This window comes from Oxyura jamaicensis, chromosome 12, assembly GCF_011077185.1.
Source record: "Oxyura jamaicensis isolate SHBP4307 breed ruddy duck chromosome 12, BPBGC_Ojam_1.0, whole genome shotgun sequence".
Lineage (NCBI taxonomy): Eukaryota > Metazoa > Chordata > Aves > Anseriformes > Anatidae > Oxyura > Oxyura jamaicensis.
In genome coordinates, this window is record NC_048904.1 from 14,387,628 (window position 1) to 14,402,533 (window position 14,906).

General features: G+C 48.3%; 1 protein-coding gene across 17 annotated transcripts in view; it reads right to left on the reverse strand.

Moving 5' to 3' along the window:
- The window catches only part of CADPS (calcium dependent secretion activator), a 200,035-nt gene that overhangs the window by 109,232 nt on the left and 75,897 nt on the right, over positions 1–14,906 (reverse strand). The window lies entirely within an intron of this gene.

The window sequence follows — 14,906 nt, forward strand, 5'->3', positions numbered from 1 at the left end:
GTGGAAGCTGAATGAACCACAGGGTACAGCAAACTAGAGCAACCTAAGACCATTCCTGAAAAGTCTGGTACACTTCAGGCTGTTTGCCTCAAGCTACAGTATGGTAGGAAGATGTTAGCAGCCGGCAGTTTCTTGGGGAGTACAACCCCATGAGCTCCAGTGAGGCTGCAGGCACAGGGTCCAACCCACAGCCTGCTGACAGGGATGGCCGAAATTGCCATTTTGAGCCTTGAACGGGGAGCCCTGCCTGCAGCTGACCTTCCTCAAATCCTCAGCAAACAAGCCTGCACGCGCTGTGGGACTGAGGGGTCACCTGTGCTGGGCACACGGAGGGGGCTGGAGGTGCCCTGCACGGAGTGGTGCTGCTGGAGCCACAGCACCGCACCCCACGGTACCGCTGCGCTGGGCAAGTCGCAGAGCGGCCAGGGCTCTCCGTGCCGACCCGTAAGCACAGCGTGTGGCAGGGAAAGGTCGCCCCTTTCCGCCCTGCCTGGATTAGCAGCTTTCCTGCTATGATTTCTAAACAGATCCCTCTAGTTCACTTACTCCCTTTCTTCAGCTAATCGGCAGTGACAACCTGCCAGTCTCTAGGGAGCCTTGCCAGACTCTGGACCCACTGCTAATCCTTCTCGCAACTTCTGGGGTTTTTGTGTGCCCAGCACTCCCCCAGACCTGCAGAACACGAACAGTGAGTGAACTTCAGAGGCCTCGTCCCCTCCTCTCACGAAGCAATATATTAATTTAGTCTCGGGTTGCTTCTATTCGTTACCACCCCCAGTTCTGCTCTATTTCAGTTACAAGGGGACTTTTCTTTTAAAGGTACCCAGAACAGTCAGCTTTGATTTAGAAAGATCATAGGCAAAGGAAATCTGTGGAACGCCAAGTCTCTTCAACATCCTAAAGGCCGTAGCTTTTCAAATAGGCTCACTAGTGGTACCACTCACACCAACAATCAAATTATTCACCTGTGCTAAGGTTTTTGAGACACAGGAAAACTCCCCTCTGGCAAACAGGAACAGACTGAAGAGGGTCATGGAACAAAAATTAAGTGGAACTTGAACTAATGTCTATTTGCAAGCTTTAGACAAGTTTGAAAGTAGTGGAGAAAGGAAAAAAAAAATACTTTCTACACTAAGAGGTAAAATAACACGGTGCTTTTATGTTTGAAAGTTTGCAGTTATGTTTCAAGATCTGTTTCTACTTCTTAGAGAGTTAGAAACTTATTAAAATAAAGTGAGACACAAACTTCCAGACAAAGCTGAGCAAAGCACTCCTAAAGCAGCACTTGCTCTTGTTAGCAGACACCAGCTCAGCTGAAGACGAAGGGCGTACAGAGGACTGAGGAAGAATGCACGTCTGCAAGGAGGACACTGCAGAACATCTGACCATGTACAAGCCTGCTGTGAAGCTAGTAGATAAGATCTGCTTGGTTTTGTTGTTGTTGTTTCTTTTAATTCACTGTCAACTATATTTCCATGTTGTTTCCGGAGACCCTGAATATTCATCACACTTCAAAGCTCATGCAAAGCGTACAAGCAAGCTTGAAGGATAATCACAGAGAAGGTGCTTTCTACAAACTAAAAGAAACAAACAGCATGCCACGCGCAACACATCAGGGCGACATGGCAGGATACACAATGCAACCCAAAATAATGCAAGTCAGATGAGAGATTATGCCGTACCTCACTAACCACTGTATTCCTCCTCACTCTATAAACGACTTTCTCTTTCACACCGACCTCAAAGTAGATCCTCTGCTGAAGAAGGGCAGTTCCCTTGAGGTGACTGGGAAAAGGCTCAGACTACATGTGTCCAGAACACGCATGTTCTTCAAACATAAATACCAAAGAGCAGCTTTTGTGTTTGGAGGTTTATTGGGAAAAATACTTTACCCCTCTTATGCACGAGGATTATGGTTTATACTTTGCTCTCTGAGCAAATCTAGTCCAACTGAGTTTAGCAGATGAGCACGTTCAGCACGGAGCTGATTAACAAACCGGGTTTCTTCATCAGCTTTGCTCCGATATCCTCTCTTCCTGTGTCCCTATTCCACATGTTTCATCTTTTATGATGCATCCAACTGCCACCAGCACAGGGAGCAGAGGTTTGGCGTGAATTACCTACAGCCCTGCAGTACAGTCAGATGCCCCAGTGTTACATCTTTTTCATGTTTGACCCCTCAGCTTCCTAATAAATGTTTTAAACATGAGAACCAAGAAAGAGCCTTATTTTTTAATTACAGATTCAGGTCACAGACTATGTTTTCTCTCTTAAAAAAACCTGCATTGTCACCAGCAGAGAAAATTAGAAAGATAGTCTTGCTTTGGATAAGAGGAGAAAATAAGAAAATATCGAACCTTACGCTGTGTATTTTGACAGCATCTGCTTTATAGAACTCATATCTCTGTTTACTATTAAAAAGCTCTTATTTGCTGAAGCATTCCCAGACCATATGTTATCAACAAATGTTACTAACCAAATACAAACAGTAATTTTCATTAGGTTTCCTTCATGAGAACAACATTAGCCACAAAGGGAATAAATGTTTCAAATGACAGTAAACATACATAGCAAACCCTTGACAACACCGTGGTGCTTGCTTATTTATCCCCCCAAAAGCCACGAAAAGATCCATGCCAACGAGCAGAGACCCTCCGAAGTTGGGTTTTGTGCAGGTTGGAGCCTGCGGTGATGTCATTAGTTGCCATAGAGATGCTCAGCATAAGGCCATAATTCATGGCACCAAAACATCATTTGTATTCAATCTAAGTAGGCAGTTTATCTGTGCCGCGTATTAAATTATCGCCCATAAAATTAGCTCTGGACAGTAGTCAGGTATTCGGATCTTTTGAGGGAATAGCAATGTAGTGGTTTCATTTCCGCATTTAATAATTAAGCACGTTATCACTGCAGGAGTTGATTTGTTGGGAAAGTGCCCTGGGATCCATCCTGGGCAAATCCTCTCATGAACTAGCCACACTGTGTTGTCCCCATGTAAGCCCATGCTTACACTTCAAAGCAATAATTCACCTGCAAACCAGGAGAAACAATATCATTATAGCCAAAAGGATATATATATAAGTTTATGTATGCACACGTACACACACACTACAGAAAAGAAGTATTACAAGCAGAAAATCCTGACAGTACTTTCTCAGTTAGGACCATATTCATTATCCAAATCCCACCTGAAACCCTCAGCCCAGCCTTCTTACTGCCTAATGCATCCCAAAGCCTGGAGCTAGCCAGGAAATCATGCCATGCCTCAGGACTCTGCTAGAATTACAGCCCAATTTATGCCATCTCTGCTGCTCCAGTAATATAATTTGGATCTACTTGTGTCTCCAGGGTTTCTCGTTAGGCATCAAACTCAGGATCAAACTCTTCTGGCTGCAAAGAACCAGAGGATGATGCATGCCCCAGGTGCTAACCTGAGAACTTGTTTTCCTCCTATGAGCTTAACTTAACTTGTTTTACTTTTTACAAGCAAAGTAAGTAGATCAGCACTGTTGGCTGTGTACAAGCTTTAGGAACAGAAATTTACTGAAAGGCACCATCATGATAATTAACCAAACAGCCTAAAGCACTGAGAGATGTTTATGTGAATGAAACATGAGGTGACACATATCCAGAAGTGACCAGACTACAAGGGAGGGAGGTTCTCCCTGGTGCCCCAGCCTCCGTGGGCTTATCTAACACGGAGCACTACAGGACAGGCTTACCTCTCATTTCAAGGAACAGTCAGAAGCTCTCACAGGTGCTGTCCTGCCTGGCACCTGAAGGGAAAGCATTGTATTGCCATTGCCATTGCTGATGCAGATGCCAAGCTGCTCAGACCAAGCTGCCGGGAGGTGTTTCAAGCTACACGTTGGCAATCTTATAACAAACCCTCAGGGTGATGTTACCCAGCCCTTCGCAGCTTACAGACAGAACAAGATCACTTTGCCTCCTCACCTTGCCCTGCACCATGCTCTTTCCCATTTGTGCCATAAACTCTCTGCAAAAAGAGTTTTGAGACCCCTCCCCAACAAACCACTTACATGGCCTAATCTAGAATTTTCTCAGCTGTCTTTGAGAGACATTGACTTCATCATTGTACCAATGACCTTACAAGCACTGAACATACATACAAATACCCAGGGGTATTCAGTTCTTCAGCTGAGAAATTTCTAGATTAGGCCGTGTAAGTGGTTTGTTGGGGAGAGTTGTTTCCCATTCAGTTCTTTCATTCGTATCCTGTTGTCTCCAGCAAGCCCACTTAGCCCCTGCCTAATTTAAAACAGAGAGCCTTCCTCCATCCTCGGCCTTGTAACTAGATCTAGCAGAACATCGATGCCTGTGAGTTCTCTAAACAATGAACAAGTGCAACTGAATTATATCGCCAGGCCATGAATCAGCCCTGCTAAGCAGCTCGGCCTGTCGGTAGGCTAACATGGGAGCAGCTGGAGAGTGATTTGCTTTAGAGAGGGCTGACATTTAAATATGATCTATGACCAGTTTTCATGGGCTTCAAACTGCCAGAGGACACCTTTTCTCTCTCTCCAGATATATTCGCTGAAAGAAGTTTGCCTGGCAGCTTGCATGGAGCAAACATGAAACGTACAAAGGTAAAAATGTGTCTGAGAGGAGAGCGAAGCTCTCCCCTCAGTGTGTTTACTCCAGCGGTGCGTTATGGACAGAGGTCCCTCTGAAAGGCCTTCTGCAGACGTGGTCGTGTCTGGGACAAAATCTGCAAGGCCAGCTGTGCGGTGGGATGTTTTAAGTGGTTTCTCTGCTTACCACTGTGCCTGGCCGGGGCGCTTGCTGGAGCCCATCTCGCTCTGAGGACAGAGAGGTCCAATTGTGCATCACTGAAATGCCACATGCAGATTTACTTCTTCCAAAAATCCTGCCTAACAAATGATGGTTTTCCTTCTTCAGCCCGCTCCTCACCTCCCAGCAGAGACCTTTCTGGGCAGCAGCCTTAGCTCAGGGGCCATAAATCACCTGTGTCCGCAGCTACAGCACTGGGAAAGCAACGCTAGAGAAGAGCCCACCAGGCAGAGCTAACCTGCTTTCATGCGGCTGATGGAACAGGCAACACCCGCTTCCCTACCTGTGATGCTAAGGCTTGTTCTTACATATTTCTTGAGACAGCAGAAAGAAATAAAACAAACAGCTTTTAGAAGTTTTTAACGGTGTTTAGCTGTTACCTGTATGTGAAGAAGGCTGCAGTCAAGCTTTTTGTTACATTCTCTAACACATTACAAATACCAGTTGTTGGAAAACATCAAGTAGAGGCCAGTGACCAAGGTTATGGCTATTGGTGATCTCCCTGAGCTCCCCTCCCACGTCTCTGCGAAGCAGCAGCTCATTATAGCACAGATTTACTCAGCTCAGCAGGAAAACCTGGCGCAGGGACGGCATTAATTCCACCAGGCTGAAAATGCTAATTTCATTTTCAGAAATGTGTCTTTGTGAATTTCTAGGAACAACGGAGATCAGCCAGCAGTGCCCAGCAATGCTTGGGGAGCAGAGAGCTCACTCCTCCTCGGGAGAGGTGTCAGCAGGGCAGAGCAGGGGACGTGGCAGCGTGGATGTGTCTGCAACACGTGGCGGAGGCTGGCACCCACACCTTCAGCAGCTGGCTCACGATGAAGTGATAAAAAGAAGTCAGGCATTCTGATAGAGCAGCCTTCCAGCCCCCTTGCCATGGAATAAGCTACAAACTCCTAAGCTTTCCTGAGGAGCCGAAACCTTCTGCCTCTGCAAGCGACAAAGTGAACACCCTGGTACGCCCAGAGACTGGGGCCGTGCCTGCCCTGAGCTGTGCTGTGTCAGGCCAAGCAGGGCCAATTCCCTGCCTGGAGCACTGAGACCTGCTCTGCCCAACAACTCAATGGCTCAATGAGGGAATCCATGGTTTCCTGGGACATCCTAATTCCAGCACTTCAGGGACTGTCCAGTTTTTGTTCCAACAGCTCTGAGACACGATTAAAGCGTCATGCACACGGACACCATCCTGCAGAGCATCCTGCAGCCAGCAGCACCGGGCAGCTGATAAAAGGCACCACCTCTTCCTCCGGGAGCTGCAGCTCCCACCACCAGGTACCGCAACGCTGCTGCTGCCAGCTGAGAAATGCATCCGTGAGAGCACCACGTCTGTGCCTCAGTGTGCAAGGTGATAGGATAAAGCTGATGGAGACTGCAGCAAGGCAGAGCCTGGGAAGGTATGCTCATCCCTCAGCCTGCTGGGGCTCACAAGCAGGTCCCACAGACCATGCTCCTGTGCCAGCACCGCATCAGATGGCTGCTGGGGCACTGCAGCCAACAGGAGCTGACGAGGCTGATGGCACGACTTCAGCAGCCCAGGAAAGGATGGTCTTCATTATATAGAAAATAAAGCGCTTGGTTTCAGCACAAAGTGCTTCCTGAGCACAGCTGATAGGCACAGTTGTGGGGAAGCTGTAAGAAGGGATGGGAGATGCATTTAATCACATAATAGCTATTTACGGCCACGAGATGGCATTCCTGCCCCAGAGATGTCCCTCTGACATGCCTATGCACAGCACAGCATCACCCGGCGTGCCCAGCACCTCGCCATCCTGCAGCCGGCTTCACCCCAGGCTCTGCTTTCCTGCAGGAACGCTGTGGCTGGTTTGGAGGAGGATTTACAGCAAGGCCATTCACAATCATCGGGGTATTTACAGGAAAAATAAGCAGCATGATTACTTAGCGTGATTTAAATGATGACTGCTTTTAAAACGCCCTGTGCTTTCACTTAATACTATGATTTTACAATTAGAGGCAAACTGCTCAGCAGGAGGACATGGAAATGTAAGCCCAGCAACCTTTCACTGGGAGGTCTGAACTGAAAGAGTAATTGCTTTACAAGGGCTGCCTAGCATATGTACTTTACAATACTTCATCAGTATGTCAGCTACGGATATGGCAGGAATGGAAGTTTCATTCATGAAATCAGCCTGTGTGCATTTACTGCCTGCCGTTACCAGCACTGCTTGTGGAAGTCCATTGCAGCGCCACGCATGGTCTGGCTGCAGCGCCACACACCCGCTAACCAAAGATTCCTCGTGCCAAAGCAGAGCAAAGATGCCCCACTGAATCACCCACAAAACCACCACCCTTCTCACACAACAACTACTTGAGATGTGGTTTATCGCTTCTATCCAATCTTACCACCCCAAAGAAAACCAAACTGCAGAGGGGAGCCCTGCAGGTAGTTCAGGCCTGGTGAGGATTTACCCGGCCAGCTCTGCAAAAACTCAGTGTCACCAGCACAGACAAGGTACCTTTTGAAAATCAGCTACAGAGTGGAACAAGAGGTGTGATGCTGTCCCTTGTTTCTGTGCCACCACTCACAATTTTGCTCTCCTGTGTTCCTCCACGCCAGGCCCCAGGACAGGAAGCCCAGACCCAGGCACCCTGGCACCTCCAGGCTCGGAGAAGAGGAGATGATTGATGCCCACCCGCCCATCTCCATCATCCCCCTGTGATGGGATGAAGTACCCTTGGAGGTGAGCCCTTTCTCTACATTGATTATTGAGGAGCTTCCTTGAGCAACCGGCTTGTCCTTAAGCAGCTCTTTTCTAAGGGGTGCTGCTGAGGTGTCTCATTAAGCAGCTGTTAGGTGAGCATTTTCTCTGCTGTGAAACACAAGTGTTTGCCCTAGTTTTATGGAGAGCAAACCCGAGGTAAGGATAAACAGCCACTGGGAATAGCTAGAGCAAACATGCTAACACTGCATTCTTTGTTTCCCTGTGAGATCTGTCCCAAGACAGGGATTTTGCTTGTCTGGTCAGACAGACAGGAGGGCTCAGCAATCCCTGGCTGCAGGAGTTTGGCCTTCTGCACACACCACAAGGGGCTGTTGAGCCCTCTTCCCACCTCTGGAGGGGCCCCACAGCTGCTGGGATCCACTTCTCTAAGCCAGGGAGAGAAAGCTGCAGATGCTCTCAGCTGTGTTTGTCTACAAGATCTTTTGGGAAAGGTGAGAAATACAGCAAGCCAGGTAAGATGCTCCTGTGTGCTGCATCCCACCCTTCATGGACTTCTTCAATCTGAAACACCTTGGAGTTGCTGTGGAAAGGGTTCAAGAAAATGCTGCCGCATCCTTCTGGCCTCCTTTGTAAGCTGCTCATTCCATGAGCATGCCTTTGCCCACACAGCAACAATAGTGCACAGCTCCCTTTGTGTGCTTGCTGTTCATCAGGAAACCTCAGCGTGTTCATAAAGAGAACAGGACCCTACCTTCATTCCACAGAAAAAAAAACAACAAAAATGTTGAGAAATGATAGCCAAGGTTAGCCAGCCCATGAAACCATTCCCTCATCGAGAGCTCTGTCCATGCCAGCATGGGCCCAGTCACAAAAATGCTCTGTATCTCCCTACAATCTCTGCAACAGCAGTAGCAGTCCCCCTCGTTAAATGATAATGTGCTCTACTTGTACACAGCACTTAATAAATAAACCAACAACCGGGCACTTCCACACGTCTGCTCCCCGCCTTTCGCCTCGTGGGTGACGTGCAGAACCTGGGCGAAGGCATGGCTTGAGGTTTTATTTTTTTTCAGAACACCAACCACGGATATTAAATAAGAAGACTGCATGTACTCCAGGACTTTTGTTATGCAGCCCTCTTCTTAATTTAGCAATTATTTCACCTCACTGGATCGCAGTCTCATTTCAACGTCCTTTTGGTCTTTGCTGGCCCATCTTAAGGTTGGTTGCACACATGGGAGTGATGCAGCAGACGGGTGTAGATGAAAATTGCCTTGGGCATCATCACACCTTCTGGACTACTTAAATTTGAATGTATGTGCTATCACAGGAATACATAATTCCCCAATGCATAGAACACTCGAGAATTCAGACGGCTAGAAAAGAGAGACATTCTTCAGTGAAAGGAAAGGTGCAGGAGCTCAACCCTTAGTAGACACCCGAGCATCCATGTGAAATCAATGCTACGTACACCCCAAAGGTCAGGAAAAACAGCCAGAGCTCGCATTGACTTGTTTCCACAGGTAAGTGCATAGAAATAACTACAAGAGGTAAGGCTACAGAGACAAGCCGTCATTATTCTTCAACACAGATTCGAGTGTAACAGCTACTGATAGCGCACAGGTGGGACCGCGAGCTCACTTTGCAGAAAACAGCCATGGAAGAGAGATGGATGTCTTATGGGAGGTGCCTGGTGTGCGAATGACTTCCCCTGGTTGCCCCAGAAAATAACCAAACCCAAACTGCAACCAGGGCTACATCACGGAGGCCACCTGCACACCTGCCACACAGCCAGCTGGTGCTGTGAGGGAGGACGGAGACACGGACAGGACTAAGCCTTTGAGCTCTTCCCACATAGTGAACACCCCCACGCTCCTCTCAAAAAACCTGCACAGAGGGAGGAAGCACATGAGAAGGAGCAGTGGTTAACAACGTGGGGGCACCGGGAGGGGAGGAAGAGGGAAGGAAAGCTGCCTGGGCTTACACCACACCACTGAGTCCGTCTGAGCAAAGCTCAGTGTCGGGGAATTGCAGTGAAGCCTCATGTTTATTCCAGGGAAAAACTAAAGTGTTTAAACTAAACCAGTTTCTTCCATCCTCCCGTGAGCCATATATATACCACTGGCTTCTCAAATGCTGCAAACCTAGGAAAGAAAAGGAATTTCCCCATCCAGAGCTTGTGGGAAGAGGCAGCACTTCCTGCAGGAGGCTCAGGCAGATGGAAACAATTCCCCAAAATGACAGCCTGGTAAATTTACCTGGCTAATAACCTCTTAGCGCATTTTTTTGCTGTGTTTAATGACTTGTCCACAGCCTCCATTTTCAAAAATGGGAACGTCATAACAAATCTTGGGAGCATATTGGAAATAGGATCACGCACACGGGTGTTTGAAAAGCAGCTCATGCAGAACTAACAGCAGAATCCTACAGGAGCAAAGCCACACGCGGTCTCATCGGAAAACAGAAAAAATAGGGCTCCTAGGCATCCTAAATAATTGTATATGAAGAAACCATGTGCAGGGACTTGGATGCCAGTCTCTACACTTCAGTCCTAGACAGAGGAGGCTTAAAAACAAACCGCCTGATGGCGTTTGTGTCCCTGCCACTGTCACCTCTTAGCCCAGCAGCAGCAGCCTGGGCTCAGAGCATCTGCGCTGAGCAAAGCTGAAGATGTCTCCTGGAAGACATTTCCCGCTGGGGCAGACTGACTCTGTTCAGCGCCTCACCCACGGGGCCAGGTGTGTGGCTCAGAAGCGGTGGTGTCTGACGTTAGCAGTACCCAGGGCTCCATCACCTACTTTTACACGTTTTTAAGGCTCCTGGAGGTTTCCTGAGGGAAAAAGAGCTGTAAACATCTGCACAGCCATGAAACAAAACCATGCAAGTGGAAAGGGAAGCCAATCAGTCTGGGTAATTACGGCAGCTTATATTTAATGCTGAAGCAAACTCAAAGAGGGAGGGGAGAAGAAAAATAGCAACGCAGCCTCCTTCTAAATTTTCCTATTGCCTTTTTTTTTTTTTTTTTTAACCCAGCATTATGAATTTTGCTTACACAAGGCTTAGCTAGGGATGAAAACCTAAATGTGGATGATTGCTTAAACCCACGTAGCCACACAGGTCCTCCTGAGCGTTGGCGATACCTCTGCAACACCACGATAGATGTGGATGTAGCATGGGCTGGGAGCACATGGGTCATGCAGGCGAGCGTTCAGTAGCTGATCCTCCTGCCTGGCCGTGCCATCCCAGCAGCAAGGCAGAGAAGCCATGAGCCGTGCAGCCCCCGGGCTGCAGGACTACACCCGTCTGAGAGCCACCCACTGCATGGGGGATACACAATGGGAATTAGGGGCTCTGCTCCTGCTCACATTGGTATAAACCCCTTTTAGCGGAGTTAAATTTGTTCTACAGCACATGGAATGTTTATTTGTCATTTATACATGAGAGCTCATCTCAAAAGGACTGTTCTGATTTCACCACGGGGAAGTGCTCACGGCATCTCCCAGCTAGCTGTGGCGACAAAACATTGACTGCAGCACAATGCTCTTACCACGCTCCTACTCCACGAAAAGCCACTGAGCCTCACTTCAAACGGCGGGGCCTGAGGCAGGGGATTCCTGAAAGAAAAGCCCCGATTTTCCCCTGCTGCAGAGAGGGCATCCCTGCTCTGCAGCCTCCCTCCCTGCAGGATTTCTCACTTGGCTGCCCAGCGCCCATCTCCCAGAAGGGGACCGGCACTGAATGGCACCGCGGGAGATGTGCTGTGGTCCTGCCCCTGCTCGCCGTCAGACAGCAAACTGCTGGATGCTGCACACCGAGCTGAGGCTAAGACACTGAGGAGAGGGCTTGGTGTAGGGACCCAAACCAGGGCAGCCTGCTGCAGCAGAGATAAGCAGCCAAGCCAACAGGGCGCCTTGAAAGCAAATCAGGGAGCAGCGTCAGGAGCAAGGATGAAGATAAAGCAAGGATCCTGTCTCCTGGCAAAATAGCCAAGGGAAGGGAAGGGGGCAGAGACGGAGAGGTTTAAAAGTTTAACAAAGTCATTGCTTTATCAAGAGGGAATTTCCAAAGAGGGAATGATGTCCAAGCCCTTGATCGTGATGAACAAATATAAGAGCTGACAGATCTGAGAGCCATGTCCTCTCTCCAGCACTGCCCCACAGCACATGAGTAAGAAAAATGCATGAAATAAACACGAGGCAATAAAGAGTGATCTTTTTTCCTTCCAAAATACTAAGCTCCACACAAAACAGTAAGCTTCTCGTACTCTGAGCACAGCTCTTGCACTAGTTCCGAAGAGGCCACTCAGCAAGGAGGAAGATTTAAGCTCAAAATGAGACCACGTCAGAGCCAGGGGAGCAGCACCCACCTCAGCCCCTTCCTGGGCATGCCAACAGGCTCAGACAGGTCGGCCACATTTCCCCTGCCAACTTACTGCTTTTAACCCAAACAGCTCAGCTGAGTTCCATGCAGGTGCACCTGATTTTCACCACTGTCAACATGGGGAGAAGGAGACTTATCTCCGTGCTGAAGTATGCCCAGGTGACCATGCAGCGTTTATTTACAAGGCACGTAGGACCTTGTTGTTGTTGTGGTCTCTGTTTTCTTTTGTTCTGCTCACGTCAGAGAATTGCGGTACCGTAAGCCAATGAATCACTGGTACAGCCCGTGAGCACTGCTACGGGCACAGGTCAGTGATTAAATATATCCAGCAGCCTCGCTGGGACCACAGGACAGGGGTGCTGTCACCAGACCCTGTGTGCAGTTCCCAGCCCCTCGGCCACCTTGCTCTCTGGCCGCAGAAACAGCGGCATTAAAATCGCTGCTGGAGATGTGCAGGAGCCACTTCACCCTCTGGGCTTTGCAGAAGGCAACCATCAAGATAACAGGCAGGGAAGTAAAACCCTCCAATATCTGCAAGAATAAAGATCCAGCACAAAAAGCAATAAAATCCTGCTTGGCCTGGGATTTCAGATATTATGTAGAGGCATTTGTGGGTTAGGGCATAATACAAAGGCTTTTTCTTACACAACTTATTAAAAGCACTACTAATAATATACTGCAAGCCTGATCTGAAATAACCCTTGCTATTTCAGGTCTGGCTCTCTCTAGAACTGTGCCATCCTCAGTACCCGTGCTGAGGCAGATAATCCTTACATGAACGGATTGTGCTTAAAATGTCAGGAATCCAACGTGGAGTCTAAGAAGGAAAAAAGGACAAGTAGATAATGCCAGCCCGAGAGCCAAACCCCTTGCACACGGCCGATCTGACTGCTTGGTACACTTCACTGCCCACCCTGCCTCTTTCAAGATCCACAAGCACGACTGGAGCTTCAAAGCCACTAAGGTGCTTTTGAACATCTTATTCTCAAAAACTGCTGGTTTTGCAGCAGCAAAGGCAGATTTCTCACAGAACTGGATGGCGGATGAGCTGGACCAGTGCTTTTGGAAATCCTTCCCTGGTTGGAAGATTGTCCTTCTCCACGAGGCGCGCAGGTGCCAGCCCGAGGCATGGAGCCCAGCAGCGAGGTGGAGAGCTGTCCCTGCCTCCAGTGTCTGCAGCCTGGGCATCTTAGCTGAGGGCTGGCACTTCAGGCACACAGGGGAATACAGGGAACAACTCCAGGAGTCATTCTTAAGCAAAAAGGAGATGTCTGACATGGTTCCCCGGCCCTGCGATGCTCTCCTTTCCATCTCCCCAGGACACAGGGTTGTCACAAAGAATGGAAGTTTTCCAATGAATCTTGCTATTCAAATGTAACGTGTTTTTGTTTGTTTGTTTGTTTGTTTTTCCCTTGACAGTAAGTATGAGCAATTTAGTCTTCTGCACCTCAGACAGCCTCCAGAATGATGGCAAACCAGAATCTGGAGCAGTTTGAAGAGTTACAATTTAACCTAAGCCAATACTGCCTGTTTTCAGAACTGCATTCAGCTCTTCTTCACTGACCGCAGACACTCAGAGCTGCAGTTCTATTTTTAGAGCCTCTAAGATACAGAAGTGTTAGGATACACAGGGGTAAACCTCCCTGCTGCAACACTCACACTTTCGTAGCACTGAGGCTCAGCACACCCCAGGGTCGCTTGGCAGCACCCAGTGCAAAAGCACCCAAAAACTTCAGGTCTGGGGGACACTTTGAGGAGCAATCTTAGCATGCTTTGGCTGACCTTGTTCCTTTACCCATGGGTGTTTTTCTTACAGTAAAAAGTCCCCGAGCAGCTGTGGTGTGAATGACCTCAGTGAGAGCGACGTTGGCATCTGAAAGACACTTCCCAAGCCTGCAACACAGCACAGCTCTAAAATGCACCAAGGACTTTTCTGAGCTGCTTCTATCACTGCCTCATCACCGCAATACCTGAGGGCCTCCAAGTCACGTATTAAGCAACATGACAAACACGTCACATCTCATTCGTTCTCTCTTTCCTTCCTGTCAGAAGAGGAGAAGGTAAGTGCAGTAAATTGCTTTCACGAGGCCTTGGTGCTCCCTGTCTGGGCTGCTGTGCCTGGCAGAGGAAGCAAGGTGAACAACACGCTTCTGATGCAGACAAAAATGGATGTTTTCTGTGATGGTCTCTGGTTTCTGTGGAAGGTTTTTCCAGAGTTTTGGCTTGGGTGGCCTTTAATTTTGGAAGTAAAACGTCCCAGGACCTTCAAGGAATGGAACTGTCAGGCCCTTTCAAGGCTTTTTCTTACGTATTGACCCAAGTGTGGAGCAACCTAGAAGACTTCAGACCTGACTCGCACCTCTGTGGGAAGCCAGCGCAGAGAGGATGAGGGTGATGGGCTTACGTAACTCGTACCACGCCAGAGTATGTTGGCTGCATGTTCCTCAGGGCTGATGGCTTTCTGCCCAGACACCGTACATTTCATTACAGCAAAAAGAGCCATTCAATTAAAGAGCTCACTCCTGCATCCCTTATTTTCCAAACACTTGTATACACAGATCTATCCCTTACAGCAAGAAGGCTTGAGTAAGTAAGGACAGACTCTGTGAGCAAAAGTAGAATGAGCAGACCAGGCTGAACAAGTGCACGTCACCCAGGAGAAGTACACTACTCAATATGGGTAACAGTAATTTCCCCTAAATAGAGCTCAACTTTCTCTACTGAAGCAACAAAAAATACCTAAAATAGTGACAACTGCAGGTTCTTATGGAAATTTTCTTCCATCTACAGCTCTCTTACTTCCTTCTCCGAAGCAGATTTTAGAGCATTTTGAAAAGTAAGGCAGGCTGCAGCACTTCCCCTGATTGGGAATATTGTTTTTAAATCGCTTACAGCAGATTCCTATTCTGCCGGTGCGGTGCAGGGTGCAAGGCATCAGCATTTTCTGTGCCTCCGCCGGAGGACAGCAGCTGATGGAAGATGTTAGCTGACACCTCCTTGAGAGCACTGGTCTCGAGCCACTCGCATGTA